The 7718-nt window shown below is 50.3% G+C and overlaps 1 long non-coding RNA gene across 1 annotated transcript; it reads left to right on the top strand.

The window, feature by feature from the left end:
- The first annotated feature begins 3920 nt into the window (after positions 1–3920).
- LOC124233870 (uncharacterized) lies at positions 3921–7485 on the top strand. Its single transcript, XR_006887162.1, has 4 exons — positions 3921–4392; positions 4638–4772; positions 6216–6458; positions 7245–7485. It is a non-coding gene; the product is annotated as an uncharacterized LOC124233870 (long non-coding RNA).
- The last annotated feature ends 233 nt before the right edge of the window (positions 7486–7718 follow it).

Here is a 7718-nt window from a genome sequence, read left to right as displayed (position 1 = left end):
CTAACATCCATGCCAATCCTCCTCTACTTTATGTGGGACGCCACCACAGTGTGGCTTGATGAGGGGTGGGTAGGTTTGCGCCCGGGATCCAAAACCACGAACCCCAGGCCGCCGAAGCAGAGCATATAAACCTTAACCACTACTCCACTGGGCTGGCCCGGACAAAATCTAACTTTTTGACCAAAGGTTAATAAGATATTACATAGGAGTTCACATGTGATATTCTTAGAGGTAAAAGAACTATGGAATGTAAATTTTGCTAGCACGTTAAGAAGAAAATTCTACCATATTTCCTAATATGAAAGGGGTGCCTTTTTGTCTCAATATATGATTTTTTTTTCTATTAAATTGTGAAAAAAGATTGATGGGAATACCCACTGCTGGTGATTATGCTGTAAAGTGGACATTTTTTACATTTCTTAAGTCATCTTCCTGTTTCTCAAGGTGTGTTCTGAGGAACAATTGCATCGGAATCACCTGAATATCTGTAAAAATGCAGATTCCCAAATCCCACAGGTTTTGAAATAAACAGAAACTGAATCTAACATAACTAGGTTATGAAGCAATTTTTTAAAAGAAGCCTGAAAATATGATCAGGAAACAAGTCACTATGAATAACTTTTGCACAGCTTTGAAAAAGAATGCAAAAGAGGGGCCAGCCCAGTGGTGCAGCGGTTAAGTTCACACGCTCTGCTTCAGCGGCCTGGGGTTCCCCGGTTCAGATCCCGGATGTGGACCTACCCATCACTTGTCAAGCCATGCTGTGGTAGGCGTCCCACATATAAAGTAGAAGAAGATGGGCAGAGATGTTAGCTCAGGGCCAGTCTTCCTCAGCAAAAAGAGGAGGATTGGCAGCAGATGTTAGCTCAGGGCTAATCTGCCTCAAAAACAAAAAAAAAGAATGCAAAAGAATTTCTAGAAATGAAAAAAAGTTTCACTCAAACTAAAGCACAGTGGAGATATAAACATCAGATTGTAGTCAGTTGGAGAAAGAACTGGGAAAGGACTGAGAGATAGAAATAAAGAAAACATCCAGAATACAATCCAGAGGAACAAAGAAACAGGAAAAAGAAAAGGTAGTTGAGAGACATGGATATTCAAATGAGAAGGTCTAATCTCTGTCTGACTGGAGTTTGAAAAGGAAATAATGGAGGATGAGGAAGAGCAAATATTTTTAAGAGGTGGTTGCTGAGAATTTTCCAGAATTGTTGAAAGCCACCAATGCTCAGATCTAGGAAGCTCAGTGAACTTGAGTATAAATCTTTAAAAATCCTCCCACACATGCGGCTATATCACAGTGACACTGTAGAGCACAAAATAAAACAGAAGGTTTTCAAAGCATCCCAAGGAGTAGAACGGAGCATCTACGAAAGGGCAGCCATCTAAAAAGGGCTGACAGTAGCAATAGGATCTGGAAGACAATGGAGAGTAAATATGGAGGTTGAGTACATTGTCCACAGAAGGTGTGGAGATACCGTTTCAGACCTACCCAACTGGTAAAAATATAAAGTCTCATAACACCAAGTATTGGAGAAAATGTGAATCAATGGAAACGCTCATCACTACTGGTGGCATTGAAAATTGGTTCAACAGTTAGGACAAAGTTTGATGTTACCTGGTCAAGTGGAGCATGAGCACACCTGGTGACCCATCCTTTCTATTCCGAGGGGGACACTTGCCAACATGCACCAGAAAATGCATACGAGAACCTCCATAGCAGTACTGCTGAGGATAACAAAAAACACGAAAGTAACCAAAATAGAGCTGTTTAAAACTTAAACGAAGCAATTGGAGAAGTAGTGACTGACTAGCAGGGTAGAAGGAGCCACAAGCCATCAACCTGTGGAAAATTCTGACAAAACTGAGCAAATGCTCCACAGAAGACCAGCAAGTTCCAGGAACTTGATGCACCAGGGATGCTGGAAGGCATAAAAGGAGAGCACTGGATTGAAGCGTTCTACAAACCACCAGGGCCCCTTCCCCATTCCCCAGCCTGATGCAGACCCCTCCCCACCCACGCTGCCCTTCGAGGCAGCACCCACCTCCTGCGCCCACCGCTCCTCTCCCTGAGGAATGGCAGAAAGCCCTGTCCCTGCCTGGAGAGTGTTGTCTTCGTCTCTGGGGGAAAACAAGGGCCCCGCTGAAGAGATGGGGGTTCCCACCTGCACACACACTAGCCCAACGTGCTGTGTCCCCACAGGGCAGCCCCTGCGTGGCACCACCTGCCCCTCATACAGTCAGCTTTCCGTTAACTGTCTCTTTAACATGAATAGACAAGGATTTCCCAAGCATTTAAGGAAATCTTCCAATATGAAAGAGAGAGCCAAAAGAAAGAGAGGAAGGAAGGGAGAGAAGGAGGGAGGGAAGAAGGGAGGAAAATCAAACCAGAGAAAATAGAGATAAGACAGAAAACAAACACAACCTTGGAAAATTGTCACTAATGTCTTTAGAGAAACAACAGAAGACACTGCATCCACAAATCAAGAATAGCTAGCATAAAAAAGAATAATTAAAGATTAAGAAGGCCTCCTGGGAATTAAAATTATGATCGCTGAAATAACTCTGGAACTTGGAGAAAGAAGGCTTAGAGGAAGTCTGCGTAAGACAAGCAGGGCTGGTCCGAGCTGGCCAGGACGGAGCAGGACAGTAGGCCAGCGGAGCAGCCGAGAGCTCCAGGTGTGGGGATATAAAATTCAGCCCACTCTTGAGGTTGTTGAGGATTTCATCCTTCACCAGCTTGGATGGAGGATGGGGAAGGTACCCACAGGGCCACCAAGGAAGGTTGTTCCATTTCTGCCCAGCCACAGTGAGGCACCGGGGTCCTGACCCAGCCCGGGGTCCGCACACCCTGGACACCCTAAGGGAGGGAGTCCCCCAGGAAGGGGGCCTTTTTATAATTGACACAAAGGAGGGCAGTGGATCAGCTGGTGGCCGGGCTGCCAGCAAAGAGCAGCCATTTGTCCTGCAAGGGTGCCTTACAGCAGGACCTCCACCAAGACACAGCTCAGACCGTGGCAGCCGGGGAGGGGACGCAGGCCAGCCTATGAGACAGTGCTTGTCCCACGGAGGGAGCTCGGACATTCGACACCTGACCACACTCCAGAAGGGGTGGCTGGGGCTCTTTCCCCTGAAAGGAAGTCCTCCAGCAGGTGTAGCTTCCACCGAGCTCTGGTCACCCAGCATCCTTCTCCCAGGCTGTCTTCTGTGCTCTCCCCTGCCCAGAGCCCATCTCCCAGGGGTGGAGGCCACGGAGGTGGCAGCATCGTGTGAGGCCCTTTGCTCTCTTCTCCCACAGAAGGACACTTGGGGGCAGTCATTCAACACTGCAGCCGCTCAGCCATCAGCACGGCTCCCGCTCGCCCTGGGAACGGAGCCTTTATCTGTGGATGCTCTGTGACAACTCTGAGTCCAGCCCTCAAATAAGATCACAGGTGATGTTGCTCGCACGCAGCCACTGCTGGTCCAGCCAGGCCAGGCTGCAGATTGCTCCCGGGAGGGAGGAGCTGGACAGAAGCCACTGGCAGGACTCGTAAATCACGGCTGTTCTGCAGGCTCAGCGAGTGGGAAGAGAACAAACTCAGAGAGGTATTGTTTTAAGTGGATTTAGAGAAATGCACACACGCACAACTCGATCTCCTGTGGCTCTTGCTCTCGTTTTCCTAATAACCCTGACATCCTTCCAGGAACACTTCCTCTCTCCATGCAGGAGATGTGTACGGTTTCCGCTATAAAATCATTAGGCCGTAAACAAACGAAAAGAGGGGATCAAACGCTGAGCACTCAGCCTGTGTTTCCTGGAATGGTCCTCAGTCCTCGCTGGAGTCCTGGATTCTCCGTCATCTTCAGCCACGTGACTCTCACCACAGCATTCTAACTAATGCAAACAATACCCCACAGCGGTACTGTGAGTACCTTAGGACCAAAACGTTCACAAACAGACACTATGCGTACAAAACGGCAAGTTCAAGAAAGGGGTGCCGGCTAATAAAGGAGCAAAGCTCATGGGAAGCCGGGCGATGAAGTCTGGCGATGACTCAGCGGGCGGCATGGCAGCTGGACTTTCACAAACAGGGGGCGGCTGCTGAAGTCCACAGCCCGGGGACTTCTTGGAAACCCTAGCAGAGGGGATTGCCATCAGGCCCAGACCCGAAATGCCCCCAAGCCTGCTCTGTCACACCCGATGTTGTCCGGCACGTCTGCATGGCAGCCACCCCAGGCCAAGGCAGCCACTCATGCTATCACACGCCCCGCGTGATTCCCAGCCTACACCCCTGCACAGCCAGTTTGGTGAAGGAGAAACGGGAGTCCTACCGAAGCTTGACAGAGATTTCATCATCACTCTGATGAAGACATCTCAGATCCACGCGCAGATGACAGCCCAGAGGAAGGAATGTGCGTGAGTGTGTGTGTATCCACATGCACACGTATGCGTGTACACACACCTACGGGCTGCAGGGGGTTACAAAAAGTCCTCTTTACTGAATATTTTGAGCCTAGCTCCATGGTTCACGTGGGGGACACACTGAAGCACATGGAGGGAGGTGCATTGTCCAAGGGGTGCCCTGGGCTGGGCAAGTTCAGGCCGCTTTCCTGTCTCATTGGAAAGAAGATGCTGAAAATCGCATCCACACACACAGGTGCACCTGGACAGACTACTGGCGGAAACACGGGAACCAGAGGAGCACCTTGGACGCAAGACGAAACCTTTCCTGGAGTCGGGAAACCCCGGGCTTCCTCCGCCCGTCCCTCCGTGGGCGGCTCCACTCGCCCTGGTCAGCGGGGTCCCCTTCCTTCCCAGGCCTCCTGGCCTCCCGTGGTGACGCTGGCTGGCAGGGCACCAGCAGCCCCGCTCCCCTGGGCTTCTCCTCCGTTAACCGCGTTCCTTTGGGCAGGTGCTGTTCAGTTCCAGGGCCGCCCTGCAGGGGTGGGTGAGCCGGAGACTCAGGCGCTGCTTGGGGTGAGAAAGAAGGGGCCTTCCCAGCGCCAGGCGGCCGGGCTTCAGGTGCCTGTTACAGGGCAGTGCCGGGCGGTCCGCGCCTGCGGGGCTGCACCCAGCCACTGCCGCGGCCGTTGCTGAAGCATGTGCACTCACGCTTACACACTCGTGCACACTCACGGTCACACATGTGCACACTCACACACATACCCTCACACCTCCATACACACGCTCACACGTACGCATATGCACAAATACGTATTGACAAACATGCACATACATACATGCACACACAGGCTCACACACACACATACACACCACCTCACACAATCACACGCCTGCTCACACTCATGCACTTACACACATCCATGCACACTCGTACACTCACACACACACACACCTGGTCCTCAGCAAACACCCCAGCCCCACACCACCCCATGCCCCAGACCTACCTGTCTGAGGTGGGCACACACTTGTGACCCTGAGTCCCCTCCTTGCTGGATTGTAAGGTGGCTCTAATGCTGTTTTCAGGCCCCACTGTGCCCGCCAGCAGCACCCGGAGGGCTGGCCCACACACCCACAGGAAGAGACCCAGCTGCCAGATCACACAACCCACTTCTCCCGAGTGGGAGTGGCATGCCACTTCCTGCCTGTCGTGTCGAGGTGCAAGAATTCTTTCTTTGGCCATGTCACTTTCCTCAGGAGCAAAGGAGCTTCAGAACAGGTCATGCACAGGCCACATGGTCCTGCCTGGTGGCCGCCAGTCGCCCTTCATCTGAACTGACATGAGCGAGGTTTCTCCCCTCAGGAACATGAAGGCTTCCTAACCACCCCACCTCATCCATGACGGGCTGGTCCAAAGCCATCCCCTCCCTCTGACCAGCTCCCGCCAGAGCGCGTGTCACAGCGAGACAAAGCAGGAATGTCAACCTACCAGTTCAATCATTTGACTCAGACCCCCCAAAGCACCAGGCGAGCCAGGGTTTGTGCTTCCATCAATACGTAATCACTTAAAATTCAATTATTTACCTTTATGTCCAAAACATCACGCTGGCAAGGCTGGTTGGAATGCCAAGAAGCCATTTTTGCCAGCGTCCTGTTTCTCATACTTGCAAACATCTCAGAGGTTGATTGTCCTACAACCCATTTACATAGATGGGCCAGCACTGAGTCACCCTACCAGCTGGGGCTCTGTCTCCTCATCCAGGATTGAGCTGTGCACACTGGTGTGCGCAGGTCCACCTGCTGACGACCGTCTAACCTCTCTCCTGCTGTCCAGCCAGCCTCCTGGATTGAGACACCCAGACTGACCCTGTGCCCTGAACCTCAGACCACGGCCCCAACGACTTGCTCAACATCTCCCCCGGGGTGTCAGACACACCTTCACACCAGCACCTCAAAGACGAGACCCATACCTCCCACCCCGCCTCAGCTCCACTGGTTCAGCTGTGAGAAACTGTCTCCACATAATCCAGGCTGAAGCAAGAAAGACGTTCATCTTTTCTTTTTCTTTTTCTGTCAGGTCAGGCAATTTATTTAAATTTTTTAAGTTTTTAAGTTTCGAAAGCTTGAGACTTACAGAAAAGTTGCAAAAGTGGGATGGTGATGTCCTGTATAGCTTCACTTGGCTTTCCCCACTGTCAGCATCTGACCTCACTGTAGGGCGGCCATCAAAACCAAGAAACTCCTGTTGGTTAAGCACTGGTAACCGGCCTCTAGGCTTAGTGCGAATCTCAGCCGCGTTTCCACCAAAACACTTTTTCCAGAACATTCCAGGACCCCGTGTGGTGTGTCACCGTCATCTCCTTGGTCTCCCCTGATGGGGACTGCTCTGGAGTGTCCTTGTCCCTTTCGGAGAGCATCAGTCAGGTGTTTTGCGGACTGCCCCTCAGCTTGTGTTTATCTGATGTTCTTCCTCATTAGATTAGGTTTTAGGGGAGGCAGGGATCCATTTTACTGATTTTTCCTTTTGCTGCAGGCTCTGATGTGGCTCGGCATGGTCCCGTTACTGACTGGCTTTGTTTAACAATCCTGGATAGTTTTGCATTAATTTTTAAATATTGCATTAAGGCTATAATCACTAAGACAAAAAATAAACATTGGCGAGGTTGTGGAGAGAAGGGAACCCTCATACACCGCTGGTGGGAATGCAAACTGGTGCAAACACTGTGGGAAACAGTATGGAGATTCCTCAAAAAACTAAAAGTAGAAATACCATATAACCCAGTTATCCCACTATTGGGTATTTGTCCAAAGAACATGAAATCAACAATCCAAAGAGACTTATGCACCCCTATGTTCATTGCAGCATTGTTCACAACAGCCAAGACGTGGAAGCGACCCAAGCGCCCATCGGCCGATGGTTGGATAAAGAAGATGTGGTAATATATACGCGGTGGAATACTACTCAGCCCTTAAAAAAGACAAAATTGTCACATTCCTAACAACATGGACATAATACCCTGGAGGGAATTATGCTAAGTGAAATAAGCCAGACCGAGAAAGACAAACACCAGATGATTTCACTCATACGTGGAAGATAAACTAACGCACGGACAAGGAGAACAGTTCAGTGGTCACCAGAGGAAGGGGCTGGCGGGAGGGCACGGCGGGGTGAAGGGGAGCACTTACACGGGGACAGACAAGCAATAACAAACAACTGAAGCTTCGCAGTTTTATAAACTATTATGAACTCAATGAAACAAAAACAAAAACAAAAAATGCATTAAAATCTTGTTTATCCTGATGACTGAGTTTTCCGGCCCCTCATTAAATTCGCTCC

The sequence above is a fragment of the Equus quagga genome, unplaced genomic scaffold (genome assembly GCF_021613505.1).
Source record: "Equus quagga isolate Etosha38 unplaced genomic scaffold, UCLA_HA_Equagga_1.0 268.1_RagTag, whole genome shotgun sequence".
NCBI classification, from domain to species: Eukaryota; Metazoa; Chordata; class Mammalia; order Perissodactyla; family Equidae; genus Equus; species Equus quagga.
Note: the sequence above shows the minus strand (reverse complement) of the source record. Positions and strands in the feature narration are given on the sequence as shown.